Here is a 27499-nt window from a genome sequence, read left to right as displayed (position 1 = left end):
AACCTCAAGAGTGAGCTTTTGATTGTTCGAGAGGATTCAAGATAGTGCTGCATGGATGTCGCAGACCCTTGGAATCCCCTTCTGTTATTTCATAATGTTGTATTACTTTCAGATAGTATTGTACTTTTGAGACTAGTTATGTATTTAGTTTCGAGCTCATGACTCTTTACTACTTGGTTTTTGGAGTTTGACTTATGTACCACTGTATTGACTTTATTGGAGCTTTATCCTGCTATTTATGTTAATTTTAGACTTATTATATCTTATCTCACTATTTTTTATATTATTGTATGATTGCCTTACCTAGTCTTGGAGGTTAGCTTCCATCACGACCTTTGGTGGAATTTTTGGTCACGACATTAAACATCGCCACCACTTTACAGAGGTTAGTCAAGGTACTTACTGAGTACATGTGATCAATTGTCCTAATACTATATTTCTGTACATTGCGTGCAAATATTTAGAGCTAAGTTGCGGCCAAGTTCGAGGCCGAGCATTGGAGACATCAACATTCCAGCCATCTACTATCATTTTGTTCATGGTAGTGTAGGATATGTATTTTTGTGTATGTAACTTTTAAACAGATGATGTATTTTATTCTTGACAGCATTGTAAATCAAATCTTAGTTTCTCATGACTAGTACTAACAGTCCTTGGGAATAGTTGTATTAAGATTTCTGTATTTTTTTCTAATACTTATTTAATGATTTATGGCTTAGACTATGTTTTGTATAGGTTGTCTTACCTAGTGGTTTGTATTAGGTGCCATCACGACTTGGTGGGAATTTTGGTTCATGGTAAGTTGGTATCAGAGCTCTAGTTTTAGTAGATTCTATGGGTCGTGAAAATGTCTGTTAGAGTCTTGTGGAACGATATGGAGACATTTGTACTTATCATCGAGAGGCTAAAAGGCATTTAGGAAACTTTACTTTCTTTCTTTCCATATCGTGCGACTTTGTTTAAGCTTGAATTCTAAACTTCAATTCCTTTTCATTCGTTCATATGTGATATTGTGAACATGTTAGTTGTTGGTTACTGGCGGTTTGTGATGATTCGTAAAGGGATGTGGGACAACTATGTGATAAATGTTGTGTGTCTAAGGACTATGCTTAGAGAGTTTGGATACAACGAGAAGGCTTTGTATGAGATGCTACATGATATGGATGCTTTCCCATAAAGTAATGATGAAAATATCTCCAAATATAGCCTAGCTAAAAGACTCCAAATAATGGAAAATGAGCTAAACCCTCAAAATATAACATCCGCCCATCGATTCGGCATTTGCAGATCAAATGATCGCTTCTGCGACACCGCTTCTGCAGTCAACCCCTCGGATGTGCGAGTCCCACTTAAGCTGCCGGCCACTCGATATTACGACCCATGCATTGCATTTGCGATATTGTAGGTGCATCCAATTCTTCGAAAGTGCACTGTCGCACCTACGACCCTCTCTTTGTAGAAGCGAAACTTCCCCCGAATACCTCAAATCTGCACATGTGATAGCCTAGTCACACCTATGACCTCGCACATGTGCCCAAACCTCCGGAGGTGCGATGTACCAAAACTAGAACTGCCCAACCATTCCAAATGGTCAGAAACTAATCCAAAATGCACTCGAGCCCCCTGAGACCTCGTACAATCATACCAATAAGTCCATGAACACTACCCGAACCTATCCAAAGCATCCAACTACATACGATAACATCACATCAATGAATCAAGGATCAAAACACACTTCGAACTTCTCTTAAGTTCAAGAATTTCCAAACTTCAAACCCAGCATCCTATTGAAGCCTAACCAATCCAGATTATATCCAAACCTTGCATACAAGTTTCAAATGACAAACCAAACCTATTCCAAGTTCCGAATCAACAATTTGAACCCGATATCTCAAAAGTCAACCAATGGTCAAACTTATGAAATCTCTTGTTACACCCCATAAGTTTAATAACCTTTATATGGTATTTTGAGTGTTACATTTTTGTAAAAAAATGGTTTGAAAAAAAACGGTTCAATGTAGTTATTAATATTACTACTTTCGTATATATTTTAAATAATACACATAAGATGAGAAAATTTATGAGATTTTCCTTATTGTAAAGATAGAAATCATCTTCTCACAAAGAAGAGAAGGTTATTTTTTTTTTTTATCATTTTAATAATTAAGCACAGGAAAATTTATACTCTTTATATGAGGTTAGGAAAATTAAAAGTTGAGAAATTATATGTATTTTTACATGGATGTTTTAATGAAATAATAATGTATGTATTGATTTTGTATGTTACCACATCACCATAATAGTAGGGTACATAAGGTATATTAAAAGTGAGTAGTATTTTAAGTTATTTGAGATAATTTTTAATTACGTGGATTATTAGTTAATTATTGTATAATGGGATATTATCTAACTAATTAAAGATTACTAGATAAAGAATAAACCCCCCAACAAGGGAATTACATGGCAACAATATAATGTCATATTTGATTACTCTTAATTCACATTAGTTTAGGTGGAAACCGAAGGAAGGTCAAAGTAGCACTTAAAAACAAAGCTTCTGCAGTTAAAAGTTGTTTTACATACATGTCTTTTTAATATATAATGCTAAGTTGATAGGAAAAGCGTAGGTAATTCTCACTCTCTATCTTCCAAGTATTTATGTGGTTAACTTGTCATCATATTGGTAGTAGAAGTTTGTGTTTTTATTACTACTGGCTTAGAGTGTTGTGCACTTGTTTGGTTTGAGTAATTATGGGTTTATAGAAGAGTAACTATAATTGAATTCCAAAAGCCATTGAAAGAGCTATCTTACTTGCAAATATTCAACAGGTATGTGATATCAAAATAAAAACGCAAATATGAAGAGGTAAATTTCGTTGTTGTAGGTTCTTTAGCTTGTTCTTCCTAACAGTTTTGTTGGAAGTAATACACAAGTTGAAAACATTTAATTGTTCTCAACATCTCAAGATTTTATCATTGGGTTATTATTAACTTGGTTCATCATTTTCAGTTATAACCCAAGATTGTAGGGGTAACAAATTATGCATTAGCATGTTCTCTTTGATTTCAATTGCCTACACATGCTGATCACACGAGTAAAGCTAAGCTAGTAATGGGACTACAATTAGGGGGTTTCTACTTATTTGATGTACTACAATACAACAAATGGTGTCACAACCCGAATTTTTCACCCTCGGGAGTCGTGATGACGCCTACTCGTAGAAGCTAGGCAAGCCATGAACTTAGAAATCAATAACTCCTTTATTTTAGAACTTCTTACCAATTGTATTAACAAGGAAATAAACAGTTAAATAACAACGGAATATGAAATTTAGCGGAAGTCTTAAATAAATAGAAAACGAAAATGTCTCAAAGACCCTCACGTGCCTCTAACAAGAACCTGGTGTCACAACATCCATGGACTACTAAGAGTACTAAATACAACCGTTTGAAAGAAATATAACACTGTTTGTCTCCGATACATGAGATAACAGAATATAAAATAAGATAGAGGAGATGCCAGGCCTGCGGACGCCTGCAAGGCTACCTCGGTGTCTCGGTGGACTGAAGACTGGCTCCCAAGCTACTGCTGCTGACCAAAGCCTACTCCGGTATCTTCACAGAGTGCAGGGTGTAGAATCAGCACAACCGACCCCATGTGCTAGTAAGTGTCTGGCCTAACCCCGACGAGGTAGTGACGAGGCTAGGACCAGACTCCAGATAAACCCGTGCAGTTATATAATATACAGCAGAAATATAAACAGGAAATAACAGTTTTAAAGGGAGGGGGAAACATGCTTCGGGAACATATCAATTCTATCAGAAACTTAATAAAGTATGGAGAAACACTCGTTGTCTACAATCAATACCATAACAATACTGTTGCGGCGCGCAACCCGATCCCTTTTCATGTAACACTGTTGCGGCATGCAACCCGATCCACATATATAACTGTTGTGGCGTGCAACCCGATCCAATATAATATCAGTTGCGGCGTGCAATCCAATCCACATATATAACCGTTGCGGCGTGCAACCCGATCCAATATAATATCTGTTGCGGCATGCAACCCGATCCACATATATAACTGTTGCGGCGTGCAACACGATCCAATATACAGTCAACAATAATCCTAATTAATCATCCCGGTAAGGGATCAATAATAGACTACACTATCCCGGCAAGGGAACTCAATAGTACACGTATATATGTCCCGACAAGGGAGAAACAACCATAACCAAACTTGTTCCAACACCTAACTATCTCAACTATAACTCAACTAGTTTTAACATCTAACTACCTCAACTATAACTAAACTTGTTACAACACCTAACTACCCAGCTATAACCAAACTTGTTACAACACCTAACTCGAAGAATCATCAACCTAAGCGTCCGTAATATCAATTAAGAACACAATGCAAGGGAACCTCAACTCAACAATAGCTCGGCAAGGGGGCAACATAATGATCTCTTATCTTTCTCACTTTTACATCACAATTCACTGCACAACTTGAGCCAATGCTCTAAGGTTTCGATTCTCACTTATACTTTTACAATTCGTTATACAACTGGAGTCAATGCTCCTCAATGTTCATAGGTCACAACTCTTTCCACAACTTTACACAACAAATAGAAGTCTTCCCCAAGGCATGAATAACACAACGAGATCATGAAAATCACAAGATAAGACTCACGGTCATGCTTGACACCAACGCATAGATACTCGTCACCATGCCTATACGTCGTACTCAACAAGAAACAAATAGAAAATAGGGCACAGCTTGTAATCCCTCAAGCTAAGGTTAGACCAAACACTTACCTCGATGCCTCTAACACAACTCAAGCTTCAATTATAGCTTTAGCCCTCGATTCCTCCGCCAATTTGCTTGTATCTAGTCACAAATTACTTAATTACAACAATAAACGCTAAATGAATCAATTTGAATGCATGAAAATGAGTTTTCCAAAGTTTTACCCAAAAAGTCAAAAATCGCCCCTGGGCCCACATGGTTAAAACCCGAGTATCAAACCAAAACCCGATTACCCATTCCCCCACGAACCCAAATATGTAATTTGCTTTGAAATCAGACCTCAAATCGAGGTCCAAATCCCCAATTTTTTAAAAAACCTAGGTTCTACCCAAATCACCCAATTTTCCCCATGGAAATCATTGATTTGAAGTTGAAATCATGTTAAAAGATGTTAATGATTGAAAAAAACTAGTTAAAAATGACTTACAATTTATTTGGAGAAGAAAGGTTGTTTGAAAAATCGCCTCTTATGTTTTTGGGGTTTTGAAAAATGAAAAATAGCTGAAAATACCGTCTATTTATACCCCTCTTAGACCCCCTGTGCGAACCGCACAAAATGGACCGTGACCGCACATGCCTTCCTGAAGTGTTGCGGTATAGTACTCTGTGCGGACCGTACGAAATGGACCGCAGCCGCACAGGTCTCCACCGCGCTCTGCACGCAACCGACCGCGGACCGCACTACAGCGCCCTGTGCTGACCGCACAAAGCCGACCGCGGCCGCACAGCCTTCACCACGCACCGTATAAGGTCGACCGTGGACCGCACTGGTGGGGTTCAGAGACCTGCAATTTTTTTGGTTTTAAGCCTAAAACACCCCAAAGCCTACCTGAAACTCACCCGACCTTCGGAACTCCAAACCAAGCACACGTACTAACTCTACAAAATCATACGAACTCATCTGTGCAATCAAATCTCCAAAATAACCTCAATAATAATGAATCAAATCTCAAAATCAAGAACTTTTCTCAAACTTCATCAAGTATCACATTTACTAATTTAGGTCCGAATCACGTCAAATGACGTCCGTTTTCAACCAAACTTTACAGAAATGACTTATACCATATATAGGACCTGTACCGGGCGCCGAAACCAAAATATGGGCCCGATACCATCATGTTCTAATCAAATTTCATTTCCAATTTCTTTAAACAATTTCAGAAAATAATTTTCTTTGAAAATTCATTTCTCGGGCTCGGGACTTCGGAATTCGATTCCGGGCATACGCCCAAGTCCCATATTTTACTACAGACTCTCCGAGACCGTCGAATCACGGGTCCGAGTCCGTTTACCCAAAACATTGACTGAAGTCAAATTAGCTCATTCTATAATCAAAACTTATCGTTTTTCAAATATTATCATATTTAAGCTTTCCGGCTATGCACCCGGACTGCGCATGAAAATTGAGGTGACTCTAAATGAGGTTTTCAAGGCCTCGGAACATGGAGTTTCATTTTAAAACAAGTGATGACCTTTTGGGTCATCACATTCTCCACCTCTAAAACAACCGCTCGTCCTCGAACGAATAGAGGAAGGAAGTACTTGAGTCGGGGAAAAGATGGGGATAATGGCTCCGCATATCGGACTCGGACTCCCAGGTCGATGCCTCAAGAGGCTGACCTCTCCACTGAACATGAACAGAAGGAAGACTTTTCGACCTCAACTGACGAACCTAATGGTCTAGAATAGCTACCGGCTCCTCCTCATAAGTCAAGTCCTTGTCCAACTGGACAGTGCTGAAATCTAGCACGTTAGATGGATCACCGTGATATTTTCGAAGCATGGACACATGAAACACTGGATGTACGACTGATAAGCTCGGCGGCAATGCAAGTCTATAAGCCACCTCTCCCACTTGATCAAGAATCTCAAACGGACCAATGAACCTAGGGCTAAGCTTACCCTTCTTCCCAAATCTCATCACGCCCTTCATAGGTGACACTCTGAGCAATATCCACTCACGGACCATAAAAGCCACATCTCGAACCTTGCGGTCTGCATAACTTTTTTGCCTGGACTGAGCTGTACGAAGCTTATCCTGAATAATCCTAACCTTATCCAAGGCCTCCTGAACCAGATCCGTACCCAACAACTGAGCCTCCTCTGGCTCAAACCATCCAACCGGAGATCGATACCACCTACCATATAAAGCCTCATAAGAAGCTATCTGGATACTCGACTGGTAGCTGTTGTTGTAGGCATACTCTGCTAAAGGCAAGAACTGATCCCACGAACCTCCAAAATCAATGACACAAGCTCGGAGCATATCCTCCAAAATCTGAATAGTCCGCTCGGACTGCCCGTCCATCTGAGGATGAAATGCTGTACTCAACTCAACCTGGGTGCCCAACTCTCACTGAAATGCTCTCCAAAAATGCGAGGTAAACTGCGTACCTCGGTCCGAAATGATAGATACAAGCACACCATGAAGACGAACAATCTCCCGGATATAGATCTCGGCTAACCTCTCGATGAATAGGAGACTGCCATAGGAATGAAATGCGCTGACTTGGTCAGCCTATCAATAATGACCCATACTGCGTCGAACTTCCTCCGAGTCTGCGGGAGCCCAACAACAAAATCTATAGTGATCCGCTCCCACTTCCACTCGGGAAGCTCAATACTCTAAAATAAACCACCAAGCCTTTGATACTCGTACTTAACCTGCTGACAATTCAAACACCGAGCTACATATGCAGCGATATCCTTCTTCATTCTACACCACCAGTAATGCTGCCGCAAATCTTGATACATCTTCGCGGCGCCCAGATGAATAGAGTACCGGGAACTATGGGCCTCCTCTAAGATCAACTCCCGAAGCCCATCCATATTAGGCACACAAACTCGACCTTGCAATCTCAAAACTCCATCATCATCTAAGGTAACCTGCTTGGCACCTCCGCGCTGCACCGTGTCTCTAAGGACACACAAATGGGGATCATAATACTGTTGATCACGGATATGCTCCAATAAAGAAGAACGAGCGACCGTGCAAGCTAATACCCGACTAGGCTCTGAAACATCCAACCTCACGAACTGATTGACGAAGGCCAGAACATCCAAAGCAAGCGGTCTCTCATCGACCGAAATATAAGCAAGGCTACCCATACTAGTTGACTTCCTACTCGAAGCATCGGCCACCACATTAGCCTTTCCCAGATGATATAAGATGGTGATATCATAATCCTTTAACAACTCTAACTACCTCCTTTGTCTCAAATTCAACTCCTTTTGTTTGAACAAATACTGAAGACTCTTGTGATCCGTGAACACCTCACATGCCATGCCATACAGCTAATGCCTCCAAATCTTCAATGCACGAACTATGGCTGCCAACTATAAATCATGAACGAGATAGTTCTTCTCATGAATCTTTAACTGCCGCGAAGCATAGGCAATGACCTTGCCATCCTACATCAACACTGCACCAAGCCCAATACGAGATGCATCACAATAAACTGTATAAGGCCCTGAACCTGTGGGCAAAACCAACATTGGTGCGTAGTCAGAGCTATCTTGAGCTTCTGAAAGCTCGCCTCATACTCATCTGACTATCTAAACTGGGCACCCTTTTGGGTCAACCTGGTCATTGGGGCTGCGATGGATGAAAACCCCTCCACGAATCGATGATAGTAGCTTGTCAATCCCAAGAATCTCTGAATTTCTGTAGCTGATGCTGGTCTGGGCCAGTTCTTGACTGCCTAAATCTTCTTTAGATCAACCTGAATACCCTCTACTGACACAACATGACCCAGGAATGCAACTGAACTCAACCAGAACTCACACTTCGAAAATTTAGCAAACAGCTAACTATCCCTCAAAGTCTGAAGAACCACTCTGAGATGCTGCTCGTGCTCCTCCTGGCTGCGGGAATATATCAAAATATCATCAATGAAGACTATCACGAACGAATCCAAATAAGGTCTGAATACCCGGCTCATCAAATCCATGAAAGTTGCTAGGGCATTTGTCAACCCGAACAACATAACCAAGAACTCATAATGCCCATACCAAGTGCGGAATGCTATCTTAGGGACATCGGATGCCCTAATTCTCAACTGATGGTAGCCAGATCTCAAATAGATCTTTGAAAACAACTTGGAACCCTAAAGCTGATCAAACAAATCATCGATCCTCAACAATGGGTGCTTATTCTTGATTGTAACCTTGTTCAACTGCCAATAGTCAGTATATATTCTCATCGATCCGTCCTTCTTCTTAAAAAACAACACCGCCGCACCCCAAGGCAAAACACTCAGCCTAATGAAACCCTTCTCAAGCAAGTCTTGCAACTGCTCCTTCAACTCTTTTAACTCAGGCAGGGCCATACGATACGGCGGGATAGAAATGGGCTGAGTGCCCGGAGCCAAATCAATGCAAAAGTCAATATCCCTATCGGGTGGCATACGTAGGTCTGAAGGGAAAACCTCAGAAAACTCATGAACAACAGGCACAAAATCAATAGAGGGAACCTCGGCACTAGAATCACGAACATATGCCAAATAGGCCAAACACCCCTTCTCGACCATGCGCCGAGCCTTCACATAAGAGATAAAACTATGGGTAGAATGACTAGGAGTCCCTCTCCACTCTAAACGAGGTAAACCCAGTAAGGCTAAGGTCACAGTCTTGGCATGACAGTCTAAGATAGCGTGGTAAGGTGATAACTAGTCTATCCCTAATATAATATCAAAATTGACCATGTCTAAACGCAACAAATCTACACGAGTCTCAAGACCCCCAATCACCACAATACAAGAATGATGGAATCGATCAACTACAATAGAATCACCCACCAATGTAAACACATAAACGAGAATACTCAATGAATCACTAGGCATAACCAGATACGGTGCAAAATAAGATGACACATACGAGTAGGTGGACCATATATCAAATAACACTGAAGAATCTCTATCACAAACCAGAATAGTACCTGTGATAACCGCATCTAAAGCCTCAGCCTCGGGCCTGGCTGGAAGAGCATAACATCGGGGCTGGGCCGCACCACCCTGGACTACATCTCTAGGACGACCTGCAGCTGGCTGGCCTCCACCTCTAGCGGTCTGAGCTCCACCTCTAAATACTCTACCTCCACCTTTAGCACCTCTACCCCTACCTCTAGCTGGCTGGGTGGTCTATGGAACACCTGGTGCCTGAACTATAGCGCGGGAACCCTACTACTGCGATTGGGTACCCACTAACCTCGGACAAGTGTTGTGACTGAGGAAACTGAGACTGACCCTGGCGATCCAAATGACCACCCCAAAAACTCTGGAGCGACGGTGCACTGATAGGAGCTGGTGGTGCACTGTAGGACTGCTAATCGGAATACCGCATCTGCGGACCACGGCTACCTGAAGCGCCATAAGAGACCTGAAGAGCTGACTGAAAGGGCCTAGGAGGATGGCCTCTACCATATGAATCCCTGCCTCCAGACAAAGCACCACTGAATCTACCTGAATGACGGGGCCTCTTATCTGACCCATGACCACCTCCTTACGATAGGACCATCTCCACTCTACGGGCCATATTGACCTCCTCCTAAAAAGATATCTCACTCCCAGTCTCCCTAGCCATCTGAAGACGAATCGGCTGAATAAGACCATCAATAAACCTCCTCGCCTTCTCTCTCTCGGTAGGAAGTATGACAAGAGCATGGAAAACTAAGTCGATGAACCTGGTCTTATACTAGGTAACAGTCATGGAACCCTGCTAGAGGCGCTCAAACTGCCTCTGATAGGCCTCTCTCTAAGTAATGGGGAGAAACTTCTCCAGAAACAACACTGTGAATTGCTCCCAAGTCAAGGCTGGTATTCCGGCTAGTCTAGCCAAGCAATAATCTCTCCATTAAGTCTTGGCAGATCCTGACAGGCGAAATATAGCAAAATCGACCCCATTGGTCTCAACAATCCCCATTTTTTTGAGAACCTCGTGGCAGCTGTCTAAATAATCCTAGGGATCCTTAGTAGATGCACCGCTGAAAGTGGAAGTGAAGAGCTTAGTGAACCTATCCAGCCTCTACAAAGCATCGGAAGACATAGCCGCTCCATCACCGGTCTGAGCTACCACACCCTGCTGAACTGCTCCAATTAGCTGAATCGCTAGAGTCTGAATATGAGAAGCTACCTGCTCCGAAGTGTGAGTAGCAGGAGTCTGGGCCCCTTCTCCAGCCTGAGAGATGGCTGGTGCTACAGGAAGCAAGCCCGCTCGGGTGACACTCTCCATGAGGCCCACTAATTGGACAAGAGCATCCTGAAGGATTGGGGTAGTAATAAACCTCTCTGGGACCTAAGCTGGGCCCACTGGAGCTACTGGGGCCGAAACCTCATCATCAAAGTCAACCTAAGGCTCCACTACTGGGGCTGCTGCTCGGGGCTGAGCTCTACCCCTACCTCGGCCTCTAGCACGGCCTCGACGTCGCCCTCTGCCCCTCGTGGGAGCTACTGCTGGGGGCTCGGGCTGCTGAGCGGTAGATGAGGAAGAGCGTGTTCTCGCCATCTGCGAAAGAACAGAGAAGAACTTCAATTAGCATTGAGAAACAAAACCGCACGATGAGAAACAACAAATGTGAGATTTTTCTAACTCTGTAGCCTTTGGGGGATAAATACAAACGTCTCTGTACCGGTCCCTCAGACTCTACTAAGCTTGTCCGTGAATTGTGAGACCTATGTAACCTAGAGCTCTGATATCAACTTGTCACGACCCGAATTTCCCACCCCCGGGAGTCGTGATGGCGCCTGATCATAGAAGCTAGGCAAGCCATGAACTTAGAAATCATTAACTCCTTTATTTTAGAATTTCTTACCAATTGTATTAACAAGGGAATAAACAGTTAAATAACAGAGGAATATGAAATTTAGCGGAAGTCTTAAATAAATAGAAAACGAAAATGTCTCAAAGACTCTCACGTACCTCTAACCAAAACCTGGTGTTACTACATCCACAGACTACTAAGAGTACTAAATACAACCGTTTGAAAGAAATATAACACTGTTTGTCTCGAATACATGAGATAACAGAATATAAAATAAGATAAAGGAGACACTGGGCCTGTGGACGCTTGCAAGGCTACCTCGGTGTCTCGGTGGACTGAAGGCTGGCTCCCGAGCTACTGCTACTGACCAAAGGCTACTCCGGTATCTACACAGAGTGCAGAGTATAGTATAAGCACAACCGACCCCATGTGCTGGTAAGTGTCTGGCCTAACCCCGGTGAGATAGTGACGAGGCTAGGACCAGACTCCAGATAAACCTGTGTAATTATATAATATACAACAAAAATATAAACAGGAAATAACAGTTTTAAAGGGAGGGGGAAACATGCTTCGGTGAAACATATCAATTCTATTAGAAACTTAATAAAGTATGGAGAAACACTCAATGTCTACAATCAATACCATAACAATACTGTTGCGGCACGCAACCCGATCCCTTATCATTTAACACTATTGCAGCGTACAACCCGATCCAATATAATATCTGTTGCGCGTGCAACCCGATCCACATATATAACTGTTGCGGCGTGCAACCCGATCCAATATACAGTCAACAATAATCATAATTAACCGTCCCGGCAAGGGATCAACAATAGACTACACTATCCCGGCAAGGGAACTCAACAATACAAGTATATACGTCCCGGCAAGGGAGGAACAACCATAACCAAACTTGTTCCAACACCTAACTATCTCAACTATAACTCAACTAGTTTCAAAATCTAACTACCTTAGCTATAACTAAACTTGTTACAACACCTAACTACCCAGCTATAACCAAACTTGTTACAATACCTAACACGAAGAATCATCAACCTAAGCGTCCGTAATATCAATTAAGAACACAATGCAAGGGAACCTCAGCTCAACAATAGCCCGACAAGGGCGCAACATAATGATCTCTTCTCTTTCTCACTTTTATTTCACAATTCACTGCACAACTCGAGCCAATGCTCTAAGATTTCGATTCTCACTTATACTTTCACAATTCATTATACAACTGGAGCCAACACTCCTCAATGTTCATAGGTCACAACTCTTTCCACAACTTTACACAACAAATAGAAGTCTTCACCAAGGAATGAATAACACAACAAGATCATGAAAATCATAAGATAAGACTCACGGTCATGCTTGACACCAACACATAGATACTCATCACCATGCCTATACGTCGTACTCAATAAGAAACAAATAACAAATAGGACACAACTCCTAATCCCTCAAGCTAAGGTTAGACCAAACACTTGCCTCGATGCCTCTAACACAACTCAAGCTTCAATTATAGCTTTACCCTTCGATTCCTCCGCCAAATTGCTCGTACTTAGTCACAAATTACTTAATTACATCAATAAATGCTAAATGAATCAATTTGAATGCATGAAAATGAGTTTTCCAAAGTTTTACCCAAAAAGACAAAAATCGCCCCCGGGCCCACATGGTCAAAACCCGAGGTTCGAACCAAAATCCGATTACCCATTCCCCCACGAACCCAAATATATAATTTGCTTTGAAATCGGACCTCAAATCGAGGTCCAAATCCCCAATTTTTTGAAAAACCTAGGTTCTACCCAAATCACCCAATTCCCCCCATGAAAATCATTGATTTGAAGTTGAAATCATGTTAAAAAATGTTAATGATTGAAGAAAACTAGTTAAAAATGACTTAAAATTGATTTGGAGAAGAAAGGTTGTTTGAAAAATCGCCTCTTATGTTTTCGGGGTTTTGAAAAATGAAAAATGGCTGAAAATCCCATCTATTTATACCCCTCTCAGACCCCCTGTGCAGACCATACAAAATGGACCGCGGCTGCATAGGCCTTCCTGAAGTGCTGCGGTCCAGTACCCTGTGCGGACCGCATAAAATGGACCGCGGCCGCACAGGTCTCCACCGCGCTCCGCACGCAACTGACCGTGGACCGCACTACAGCGCCTTGTGCGGACCGCACAAAGCCGACCGCGGCCACACAGCCTTCACCGTGCACCGCACAAGGTCGACCACGGACCGCACTGGTGGGGTTCAAAGACCTGCAATTTTTCTGGTTTTAAGCCTAAAACACCCCGAAGCCTACCCAAAACTCACCCGAGCCCTCGGAACTCCAAACCAATCACACGTACTAACTCTACAATATCATACGAGCTCATCCATGCGATCAAATCACCAAAATAACCTCAATAACAATGAATCAAACCTCAAAATCAAGAACTTTTCTCAAACTTCATCAAGTATCAAATTTAGCAATTTAGGTCCGAATCACGTCAAATGACGTCCGTTTTAAACCAAACTTTACAGAAATGACATATACCTTATATAAGACCTGTACCGGGCGCCAAAACCAAAATACGGGCCCGATACCATCATATTATAATCAATTTTCATTTCCAATTTCTTTAAACAATTTTAGAAAATAATTTTCTTTGAAAATTCATTTCTCGAGCTCGGGACTTCGAAATTCGATTCCGGGCATACGCCCAAGTTCCATATTTTACTACGGACCCTCCGGGACCGTCGAATCACGGGTCCGAGCCCGTTTACCCAAAACATTGACCGAAGTCAAATTAGCTCATTCTATAATCAAAACTTATCGTTTTTCACAGATTATCATATTTAAGCTTTCCGGCTACACGCCCGACCTGCGCATGCAAATCGACTTGACTCTAAATGAGGTTTTCAAGGCCTCGGAACAGGGAGTTTTGTTTTAATACAAGTGATGACCTTTTGGGTCATCACAAATGGTTGACAATTAAACATTCAAACTTTGTACTGGTCTCTCTTGGTTTCGTTAAAAATTTATCTAACTAATAGGAAATATCAAAACTCGTAGAAATATCATCTTGTGAAATTTGAATGTTTTATTTCAGCTGCATCCAATATTAAACTTCATTTAACTTGATATTATTTGGAAAGTCTCTCGAGGATGCTCTTGTTCATTATTGTTGTATTTATTCAAAAAAAAAAAATTCAAATATTTTGGTAGCCATCATCCAGAAAGTGACACAGTTTATTTCATGATATTAATTAGAGGCATAATGGTCTTATGACGTACCGAGAGATTTTATTAACGTATTTCATATGCATTTCATGCATTTATACTTGCACAATAACCCATGACCATATGGTGTTATATACGCGTATATATATGTATATATATGTATATGGGATATGGGAAAGGTTATGGCGTTATATACGCACCACCACCTGATTAGCTGGTATACGTTGATGATTTGACCATAGTGGCCAAGATGATATGATGAGATGCCCTCTGAGGCGTGATGATTTTATGGCATTATATACGCGTATATATATGTATATTGTATATGGGATATGGGAAAGGTTATGACGTTATATACGCACCACCACCTGATCAGTTGGTATATGATGATGATTTTGCCCACAGTGGCCGAGATGATATGTTGGGATGCCCTCAAAGGCTTGATGATGTTATGAACACATGTACCTATGCATGACATGACATTCATATGCATATGTATGACACTATAAGTATTTCATGATTTACAAAGTTATCTAGACTTGAAGGTTGAGTCATGTACTCCATATTTCCTTCATGACCTTTATATATCGATTTACATGCCTTACATACTCAGTATATTATTTGTACTGACGTCCTTTTATTGGTGATGCTGCATTCATGCCTGTAGGTATAGAAAATCAGTTTGATGAGCCCTTATAGTAGACAAGGTTAGCATTCAGTGAAGGATCGATAAGACTCCACCTCATTCGGAGTGCAGCCGAGTCTATGAGTCATTGTGTTAGAGTTTTGCTACAGACTTATGGGTAGGCCGGTACCCTGTCCCATTTGATGTCGAATAATCTTAGAGGCTTTGTAGATAGGGGTTCAATTTGTACAGTATGTCAGAGGCCTTGATGGACCATATGTATTCATATTTTAAGAACGATAGTTTATTGATACAGTGTTGCCCACTTACAGTTGTATATTATGAGTCATGTCCATGTAGGCCCATGATAGTTATAAAAGGAATGAATGAGTTATAGAGTGGTTCGCTCAGGCCGCTACGGCACCGGGTGCCAGCCACGCCTCTCTAGGTTCGGGGCTTGACAAAGTGGTATCAGAGCAGTTCGTGTCCTAGGGAGTCTACAAAATCGTGCCTAGTAGAGTCTCACTTATGAGTGTTGCGCGCCACATTTATTATTGAGAGGCTATAAGGCATTTAGGAAATGTTACTCTTCATTTGTTTCCAGATCGTGCTATAAAGTTGAGGCGTAAGAAGTCACTATAAAGCTTTCACCAAATTTTGTATGCACCAGAGGTGCTATCACAATAGAGCTTTAAGGCGTAGATGTAATTTCTACCTATATGAAAGGAAGGTGATGAAAGAAACAGAAGATACGATGCGAGATTGTAAAGTAAGTAAGGTAAATGTTAAGATGATAAGAGGTACTTAAGTACAAAAGGTTGTAAATAGTCGAGAGTTTAGATATAGTTTGGGTTTTAGTTTAATTTACAGAAGAGACCCTAGTGAAAATTTTGTAAATCTCTAAAAGTTAACATTCGAGGACGAATGTTCTAAAGGGGGGAAGGATGTTACATCCCGTACCGTAGCATTAGGATGTGCCGTATATTATTACTAGTTCTATATAGTAATTAATATTACTACTTTCGTATATATTTTAAATTATACACATAATATGAGAAAATTTATGAGATTTTCCTTATTGTAAAGATAGAAACCATCTTCTCACAAAGAAGAGAAGGTTATTTTTTTTATCATTTTAATAATTTAAGCGTAGGAATATTTATACTCTTTATATGAGATTAGGAAAATTAAAAGTTGAGAAATTATATGTATTTTTACATGGATATTTTAATAAAATAATAATGTATGTATTGATTTTATATGGTACCACATGACCATGATAGTAGGTTACATAAAGTATGTTAAAAGTGAGTAGTATTTTAAGTAATTTGAGATAATTCTCAATTACGTGGATTATTGGTTAATTATTGGGTAATGAGATATTTCCTAACTAATTAAAGATTACTAGATAAAGAATAAACACCCCAAAAAGAGAATTATGTTGCATCAATATAGGGTCATAGTTGATGACTCTTAAGTCACATCAATTTAGGTGGCAACCGAAGGAGGGTCAAAGTAGCACTTAAAAACAAAGCTTCTGCAGTTAAAAGTTGTTTTACATACATGTCTTTCTAATGTATAATGCAAAGTTGACAGTAAAAGTGTAGGTAGTTCTCACTCTCTATCTTCCAAGTACTTATGTGGTTAACTTGTCATCATATTGGTAGTAGAAGTTTGTGTTCTTATTACTACTGGCTTAGAGTGTTGTGCACTTGTTTGGTTTGAGTAATTATGGGTTCATAGAAGAGTAACTATAATTGAATTCCAAAAGCCATTGAAAGAGCTATCTTACCTGCAAATATTCAACAGGTATGTGATATCAAAGTAAAAACGCAAATATGAAGAGGTAAATTTCGTTGTTGTAGGTTCTTTAGCTTGTTCTTCCTAACAGTTTTGTTGGAAGTAATACACAAATTGGAAACATTTAATTGTTCTCAATACCTCATGATTTTATCATTGGGTTATTATAAACTTGGTTCATCATTTTCAGCTATAACCCAAGATTGTAGGGGTAATAAATTATGCATTAGCATGTTCTCTTTGATTTCAGTTGCCTACACATCCTAATCACATGAGTAAAGCTAAGCTAGTAATGGACTACAATTAGGGGGATTTCTACTTATTTGATGTACTGCAATACAATAAATGGTTGACAATTATATATTCAAACTTTGTACCGGTCTCCCTTGGTTTCATTAAAAATTTATCTAACTAATAGGGAGTATCAAAACTCGTAGAAATATCATCTTGTGAAATTTGAATGTTTTATTTCAGCTGCATCCAATATTAAACATCATTTAACTTGATATTATCTGGAAAATCTCTCGAGGATGATCTTGTTCATTATTGTTGTATTTATTAAAAAAAAAAACCAAATATTTTGGTAGCCATCATCCAGAAAATGACAAAGTTTATTTCATGATATTAATTAGAGGCATAATGATCTTATGACGTACCGAGAGATTTTATTAACGCATTTCATATGCATTTCATGCATTTATACATGCACAATAACCCATGACCATATGGTGTTATATACGCATATATATATATATATATATATATATATATATATATGTATATGGGAAATGGGAAAGGTTATGGCGTTATATACGCACCACCACCTGATTAGCTGTGGTATACGTTGATGATTTGCCCATAGTGGCCAAGATGATATGATGGGATGCCCTCTGAGGTGTGATGATGTTATGACATTATATACGCGTATATATATGTATGTATATGTATATTGTATATGAGATATGGGAAAGGTTATGGCGTTATATATGCACCACCACCTGATCAGCTGGTATACGATGATGATTTTGCGTACTGTGGCTGAGATGAAATAATGGGATGCCCTCAGAGGCTTGATGATGTTATGAACACATGTACCTATGCACGACATGACATTCATACGCATATGCATGACACTATTAGTATTAAATAATATACAGAGTTATCCAGACTTACAGGTTGAGTCATGTACTCCCTATTTCCTTCATGTCCTTTATATATCGATTTACATGCCTTACATACTCAGTATATTATTCGTACTGACGTTCTTTTATTGGCGACGCTGCATTCATGCCTGTAGGTATAGACAATCAGTTTGACGAGCCCTTATAGTAGATGAGGTTAGCATTCAGCGAAGGATCGGTAAGACTCTACCTCATTCGGAGTGCAGTCGAGTCTATGAGTCATTGTGTTAGAGTTTTGCTACAGACTTATGGGTAGGCCGGTAACCTGTCCCATTTGATGTCGAATAATCTTAGAGGCTTTGTAGACATGGGTTCAGTTTGTACAGTATGTCAGAGGCCTTGACGACCCATATGTATTCATATTTTAAGAACGATAGTTTATTGATACAGTGTTGTCCACTTACAGTTTTACATTATGACTCGTGTCCAAGTAGGCCCATGATAGTAATAAAAAGAATGAATGAGTTACAGAGTAGTTCGCTAGGGCCGCTACGGCACCGGGTGCCAGCCACGTCTCCCCAGGTTCGGGGCTTGACATCTCTTAACCTTTAGATTGCCAACTTTCGATAAAAAGAGTCAAATCATCCTAGGAACTTTCAAATCCAAATCTTGGCATATGACTAAGTCCAAAATAATCACAAAAACCTATTGAAACCTTTAAAATACGAATATGAGGTCGTTAACACAAAAGTCAAATCTTGATGAAATCTTATAAGTTAACCTTCCAACAATCTCAGTGGTCCAATTCACTCAAAATCCTTCCCGGAACCAAACCAACCATCCCCACAAGTTACAAAACAACAAATAAATAATATGGGAAATATAAAATAGGGAAACAGGACTCAAATACACAAAATAACCGGCTAGGTTGTTACATTCTTCCCCTCTTAAATAAATGTTCATCGCTGAACGGGTTTAGAATTATACTTGAAAGGCCAAAAAGGTAAGTGTATCTGTTATGCATATCATGCTCCGTCTCCCAAGTTCCCTCCACGACCAATTTACCTCTCTACCGGACCTTCATTGACACGATCTCCTTAGACCTTAGCTTCCGAACCTGCCTATCCAAAAAGAAGTCCAAAACATATGACTTATCTTCATGGTACTTCCAAAGCATAGAAATACGAAACACCGGATGAACTCTCAAAATGTTAGGAGGCAAACCAAGTTTATAAGCAACCTCATCAACTCTCTCCAATACCTTAAAAGGACCAACAACTCCGAGCTCAACTTGCCTTCTTTCTGAACCTCATCACGCCCTTCATAGGCGGAACTCTAAGAAGAACTTTCTCTCTCACCATGAATGCCACATCACAAACTCTTCTATCAACATAACTCTTCTGCCTGGACTAAGTTGTGTGGTGCCTCTCCTGAATCAACTTCACCTTCTCTGACAAGACCAATGTGCATAGGATTTTTCTGCTCGTACACAGTCAAATTCTACTATAGTTTATGATATCGTCCCACAGAAATTGGTTAATCTAGGCTACAGACTTTTAATATTTTTACTACTATTTGAGAGAACCAAATTGATGAAAGGTGAGTGAGGTTTTAAAACTTGTTAATTATTTAAAGCAAAACAAATAATTTCCAAATGATTTATAATTTAAAAAGAGTTGGGAATCGTTGAATTCACTTGATAATATTATTACAATAAAATATCAATTTTTACATGTATTTCTCTAAAGAATAATTGCTTATTTCTAATGCAATTATATTTGTTCACTAAGAAAAAGTTAATTAATAACACTCCGTGAGGTTATGTAATTAATTGAGTTAAAACTAGTAACGATCAAACCAAAATATTTTCTTGCTTGAATTGTGCTAAAAGGTAGTAAAAACTTTGTGAGAATGTTTTTACTAAAAATCAATATTCTTGCCTTCAACAATTCCTCCGTGAGAATTAAAACCGAGACAAACAAGATTACAGATTTGAAATAAGAGTTTTACAAAAAATTATTCTCACTTTACTATTTTATTCAATGGTTATTATATATTAATTTTTCTCCGTGAGAATTATAAAATTAATATAAGAATAACTTAAATAAAATATATAGAAGTGATAATAATGATTAATTAGAAATCATAATTTCATCACAATATGAATTATAAAAAGAAAATTTTAAGCCAAGGATGTATTAAAACTAAAATAATATTATAACAATATTTATTAAGCTTCATCAACTATCCCAATAAATGAGATTACTCCATTATGGAGCATTTAAATCTCACAACAAAAAAGAAATTCTAGAATATTATCAATACTCTTAGAAAATTCAAAAACTTACAAGAAGAAAACAAAATAGTTAAAAAAGAAGTTAAGACCAAAGTTTAGAGAAAAGTAGTTCTCTTGCTACCTTTCGATGCCAACTTTGCATTCTATTTATAAAAATTCATGCAGGCATAAAATGATTAGACGTGTCCAAGACTAAGAGCTTGGACGTGTCAGAAGATATGATCTTAGACGTGTCTGAAGTATGATCTTAGACGCGTCTGAAGATATGATCTTGGACACATCTGAAGATATGATCTTAGACATGTCTGAAGATATGATCTTGGACACGCGTGAGGATATGAGCTTGGATGTGTCAAAGATAGGAGCTTGGATGTGTCCAAGATAGGAGCTTGGATGTGTCCAAGATATGAGCTTGGATATGTCGAAACATCAATTATAGATTTCCATTTGTCATTTCAATTCTTGTGCTTGCCATAAAAGACTTTCATCGAGCATTCTGTCTTTTCCTTCTATTATTTATAATCTTTTTTTCTTCTTCTTCTTCTCCTAAAAAAATAGTTAGAAAGAGGCAAAGTTTAAACTATAATTTAAGTATATTATTTAAAGTATGATATTAAAAGTATATAATAAGTAAATATTTTATATTCATCATTCTCCAAAGCATCAGAGACCAAGTTTGTGCCCAATAACCTAGCCTCACCGGGCTCGAACCAACCAATCGGAAAATGAAATTACCTCCCATATAATGATTCATATGGAACCATCTGGATACTAGACTGATATCTCTTGTTGACTCTGCTAAAGGTAGGAACTGATCTCACTAGCCTCCGAAGTCAATAGTGCATCCCCTCAACATATCCTCCAAGATCTGAATGGTCTGCTCGAACTCCCCATCCTTCTGAGGGTGAAACACAATACTCAACTCCGTCTGCACGCCCAACTCACACTAAACGACCCTCCAAAAATACAAAGTGAAATGAGTGTTGTGATATGAGATGATATAGATACGTACACTATACAAGCGAACAATCTCTCTCAGTGTGAGTCTACGTGAAAGATTTCAGTCAAATCCCAAGGGGTCTCACTTAAAGGTAGTCAAAAGAATACTCATATATCTTAAAAGAACTCAAAACTTTTGTTTGTGGTATCCAAGAGGATATAACTTTGACTTAGTTGGTTATGCTAATGCTGACTATGAAGGTTTTCATGTTGACCGGAAAAACACTTCAGGAACAACTCATTTCCTTGGTTATTGCCTTATGTGTTGGAAAACAAAGAAGCAAAACTCAGTGGCTCTATCTATAGTTCAAGCAGAATATGTAGCTGCAACATCTTATTGTGCTCAATTGCTATGGATAATATAGCCGCTTAAGGACTATGGTATTTTTGTTGATTGATGTCACGACCCTAAACCCGGACCCGGTCGTGATAGCGCCTCTCATGAAGACAAGGCCATCCGACACACTCCCAATTTAATTTTAAACAATTAAATAATAGAACTAAGCATTAATCATAATAATAAATCCCAAAATAAGGTAAATAATATAGTTTGCGGAAAAAGACATAGCCCGACATCGGGGTGTCACCAGTCATAAACATCTATAATAATACTACAAGTCTGAAAAAGTCTACTCCACTATTACGTAACTAAAACATAAGGAAATAAGATAGAGGGAGAAGCACTGGGCTGCGAATCGCCGGGCAGCTACCTAGTGAATCTCCGAAATCTGCTGAACAGCTCTCAACCCTCGCAAGCAGGACCTGATGCGCCTGAATTTGCACACGGGGTGCAGGGAGTAAAGTGAGTACTCCAACTCAGTGAGTAATAATAATAAATGAAGACTGAAAAATGAGAAATCACGTAAGGTACATCACAGGCTATAAGGAAGCAGTAAAAGCCAGTAAAAGTAATAAAACAGTAAAAACATGCGAAGTCACTTTAGTTCAGTTTAACCTTCTTCAAATGCCTTTTTAAACAGTTAAGCAAGTACAAGACATGAAACTAGAAAAGGTAAACACATAAAGAAATGCCCCTCAGGCACAACTAGCAGAATCAGCCCCTCTGACAACACATGGAATAATAACCAGCCCCTTGGGCTATATCTCATATCACAATGGGTACCCGCGCTCATTGGGGTGTGAAGACTCCTAGAGGGTCCCCTTATGGCCCAAGCGCAATATCAAGCCATCTCGTGGTATAATCACATAGGCTCTCGGCCTCATATCACAAGACACCTTGTGGCGTACAAATCTCAATTCCTCGGCCTCATAATCATAATCAATGTTTTCTCACAACATAGGCCCTCGGCCTTACTCAGTCAGAATCTTATAAGCCACTCGGGCAATAGTAAAACATGATGCTCAACCCAAAATATAATTTTAAATATCATTTTAAGTGTTAAAGCAGAGTAAACATGGCTGAGTTATGAAAACAGTAGAATATAGTATGACTGAGTACAAGTATAAAGTCAAAACAGTGAGGAAATATCAGAAAAAGTCCCTAAGGGTTCAAATAGTTGGCACGAGGCCCAAAAATGGCATTCAACCCAAAACATGATGATAACAAATAGTCTTTCAATCAAATACACGGTAAAACAGTCATACGAGATGCACTAAGTCACAATCCCCAATGGTGCACGACCCCACGCTCGTCATCTAGCGTGTGCGTCACCTTAATATAGCACTACGATGTGCAATCTGGGGTTTCATACCCTCATGACAACATTTAAAATCATTACTCACCTCAATCCGCTCCAAACTCTAGCCCGCGATGCCTTTGCCCCTGGAATCGGCCCCCACTCGCATCGAATCTATCCAAAATCAGAATCACGACGTCAAAATATGCTAAGGGAAAGAAGCCCATGCGAAAATATTCAATTTCCAACATAAATCCCGAAATTATCAGAACCCGACCCTCGGGCCCACATTTTAGAAGTCGATAAATTTTACATCAATAGATTCCTTATCTCCCCGCAAGTTCATACATATCAAAAGTCCCAAAATCTGACCACAAATGACCCCTAAAATCCTCAAGTCTAGATCTCCAATACCAAGCCCTAGTTTCCCAAATTTAACCCTTAATTTCCATTAATTACAGCTCTAATCCGTGAAATAACACCATAGAAACAAGTTTAAGGTCCAAAATCCTTACCTCAATGAAAACCCCTTGAAACCCTTCTTCAAATCGCCCAAAAGCTCCAAAAACCGACATAGAGATGGAGGAATAACACAAAAATTCGCGAAGGAAATAATTTAAACCTTCTGGCCTAGGATTTTTGCACCTGCGGTCCATATATCGCACCTGCACAACCGCTTCTGTGGTCCCAAGTACCGCATCTGCGGTTTCCACTTTCTTGCCCAATTTTCGCATCTGCGGTTAAAATATCGCACCTGTGCCATCACAAGTGTGCCTCCTCGACCACTTCTGCGGTTTCAGCTAGCATTCAACTAGGCCGCATCTGTGGCTCCCTTTTCGCTTCTGTGAGACCACAAATACGGTCACCTAGCCGCATGTGCGGTTATGACACAATTCCAACACTTCAGTTGCCAAACCAGCTTTCAAACTTTCCGCCAACCATCCGAAATCACCCTGAGGCCCCTGGGACCTCATCCAAAAGCACAAACACATCATATACCACCATCCAAACTTATACCAATCTTCAAAACACCTCAAACAACATCGAATCAACCAAAACACATCGGATTCAAGCCTAAGCTTCCAAAATCTTCCTAATTAGGCTTTTGATCAAAATGTATACCAAACCACGTCCGAATGACCTGAAATTTTGCACATACATCCCAAATGACCCAACGGAACTACTACAACTCTCGGAATTCCATTCCGACCCCAATATCAATATCTCACCCATCAACCGGAAAACACCAAAATCCTAATTTTGCCAATTCAAGCCTAAATCTACTCCGGACCTCCAAAACACATGCCGATTACGCTCTTAAGTCTCATATCACCTCCCGAAGCTATCTAAACCATCAGAACTCACATCCGAGCCCTCTAACACATAAGTCAACACCCGATTGACTTTTCCAACTTAAGCTTCCTCAAAAGTGACTAAGTGTCTCCAACCTTCTCAAAACCTTTTCGAACCCGAGCCAACCAACCCTATCACGTATAGAACCGATAAACAAAACAATAAAAAGCTGAAATGGGGATAACAGAGCAGTAACTCATGAGACGACTGACCAGGTCATCAGATCCTCCCCCTCTTAAACAAATGTTCATCCTTGAACAAGTCAAGAAACATACCTGAAGCCTCAAACAGATGAGGATATCTTCTCCGCATCTTCCGCTCGATCTCCCAGGTAGCCTCCTCCATGGGCCGACCTCTCCACTGCACTTTCACTGAAGCTATATCCTTTGATCTCAACTTTCAAACCTAACGCTCCAAAATAGCTGCTGGCTCCACATCATAAGTCAAATCACCATCCAACTAAACCATTCCGAAATCCAAAACATGAGACGGATCCCCAATATACTTTCGGAGCATAGAAACATGAAATATCGGATGCACACTCGACAAGCTGGGTGGCAAAGAAAGCTCATAAGCCACCTCCCCAATCCTCCGAAGCACCTCAAAAGGACCAATGAACCGAGGACTCAATTTAAATTTCTTCCCAAATCTCATAACACCCTTCATGGGTGAAACCTTCAACAGGACCTTCTCACCAACCATGTAGGACACATCCCGAGCCTTCTTGTTAGCATAACTCTTTTGCCTCAACTGCGCCGTACGAAGCCTCTCCGGAATTATCTTCAACTTTTCTAAAGCATCCTACACCAAGTCTGTTCCCAATAGCCTAGCCTCACCCGACTCGAACTAACCAACTGGAGATCTACACCGCCTCCCATACAAAGCCTCATATGGAGCCATCTGAATACTCGATTGGTAGCTGTTATTATAACAAACTCTGCAAGCGGTAGAAACTGATCCCATGACCCTTCAAAATCAATGACACAAGCATGCAACATGTTCTAATATCTGAATAGTGTGCTCGGACTGCCCGTCCGTCTGAGGGTGAAAAGCTGTGCTCAACTCAACTTGAGTACCCAACTCTCGCTGCACAGACCTCCAAAATTGCAATGTAAACTAAGTGCCCCTATTTGAAATGATGGAAATTTGGACACCATGCAAACGAACAATCTCCTGGATATATATCTCTGCCAACCACTCTAAAGAATAGGTAGTACACACAAGAATGAAGTGCGCGGACTTGGTCGGCCGATCCACGATCACCCAAATAGCATCGAACATCTTCAAAGTCCATGGAAGTCTAACTACAAAGTCCATAGTGATCCCCTCCCACTTCCACTCTGGAATATCCATCTGCTGAAGCAAGTCACCCGGTCTCTAATGCTCATATTTTACCTGCTGACAATTGAGATACCGAGCTACAAATCCCATAATGTCTTTCTTCATTCTTCTCCACCAATAATGCTGTCTCAGATCTTGATACATCTTCACGGCACCCGGATGAATGGAATACCGCGAGCTATGGTCCTCTTCCAGAATCAACGCCCGAAGCCCATCTACATTGGGCACACATATCCGACCCTGCATCCTCAATACCCCATCATCACCAATGGTCACATCTCTGGCATCATCGTGCTGAACTCTATCCTTAAGGACAAGCAAATGCGGATCATCATACTAGCGCTCTCTGATGTGATCATATACGGGAGACTGAAAAACCACACAAGCCAATACCCGACTGGGCTCCGAAATATCTAACCTCATGAACCGATTGGCCAATGCCTGAACATCAACTGCAAGTGGTCTCTCCCCAACTAGAATATATGCCAAACTCCCCATACTCACCGCCTTTCGGCTCAAAGCATCGGCCACCACATTGGCCTTCCCCGGATGATACAATATAGTGATATCATAATCCTTTAACAACTCCAACCACCTCCACTGCCTCAAATTGAGATCCTTCTGCTTGAACAAGTGCTGGAGGCTACGGTGATTAGTAAACACCTCACAAGACACATCATACAAATAATGCCTCCAAATCTTCAACGCGTGCACAATGGCAACGAACTCCAAATCATGAACGGGGTAGTTTTTCTCATGGGGCTTCAACTAATGAGAAGAATAATCAATAACTCTACCCTCATGCATCAATACACACCCAATACCAACTCTTGAAGCATCACAGTACACGGTATATAAACCTGAAGATGATGGCAAAACTAACACTGGAGCTGTGGTCAAGGCTATCTTGAGCTTCTGAAAGCTCTCCTCACACTCATCCGACCATACAAATGAAGCACCCTTCTGAGTCAACTAGGTCAATGGCGATGCAATGGATGAAAATCCCTGAACAAACCGGCGATAATAGCCTGCCAAACCAAGGAAGCTATGAATCTCTGTGGCTGAGGATGGTCTGGGCCAACTCTGAACCACCTCTATCTTCTTCAGATCAACCCGAATACCCTCACTGGACACCACATGCCCTAAAAACGACACTGCACTGAGCCAAAACTCACACTTGGAGAACTTTGCATAAAGCTTCTCCTCCCTCAATCTCTGCAACACAACTCTCAAATGCTCTACATGCTCATTCTGACTACGCGAATACACCAAAATATCATCAATGAAGACTATGACGAACGAGTCGTGATAAGGCTGGAACACACTGTTCATCAAATGCATGAATGTTGCTGGGGCATTGGTCAGTTTGAAAGACATAACAAGGAACTCATAATGACCGTATCTGGTCCTGAAGGATGTCTTAAGAATATCCGAGTCCTGATCTTCAACTAGTGATAACCTAAACGTAGATCAATCTTGGAGAACACTCTCGCTCTCTGAAGCTGGTCAAACAAATCATCGATA

At 40.4% G+C, this 27499-nt stretch overlaps 1 long non-coding RNA gene across 1 annotated transcript; it reads left to right on the top strand.

The window, feature by feature from the left end:
- The first annotated feature begins 16997 nt into the window (after positions 1-16997).
- LOC142174729 (uncharacterized) lies at positions 16998-18820 on the top strand. Its single transcript, XR_012703778.1, has 2 exons — positions 16998-17237; positions 18526-18820. It is a non-coding gene; the product is annotated as an uncharacterized LOC142174729 (long non-coding RNA).
- Positions 18821-27499: the final 8679 nt, after the last annotated feature.

The sequence above is a fragment of the Nicotiana tabacum genome, chromosome 3 (assembly GCF_000715075.1).
Source record: "Nicotiana tabacum cultivar K326 chromosome 3, ASM71507v2, whole genome shotgun sequence".
NCBI classification, from domain to species: domain Eukaryota; kingdom Viridiplantae; phylum Streptophyta; class Magnoliopsida; order Solanales; family Solanaceae; genus Nicotiana; species Nicotiana tabacum.
The sequence above is the reverse complement of the archived record's forward strand: the minus strand, read 5'-3'. Positions and strand labels throughout refer to the sequence as shown.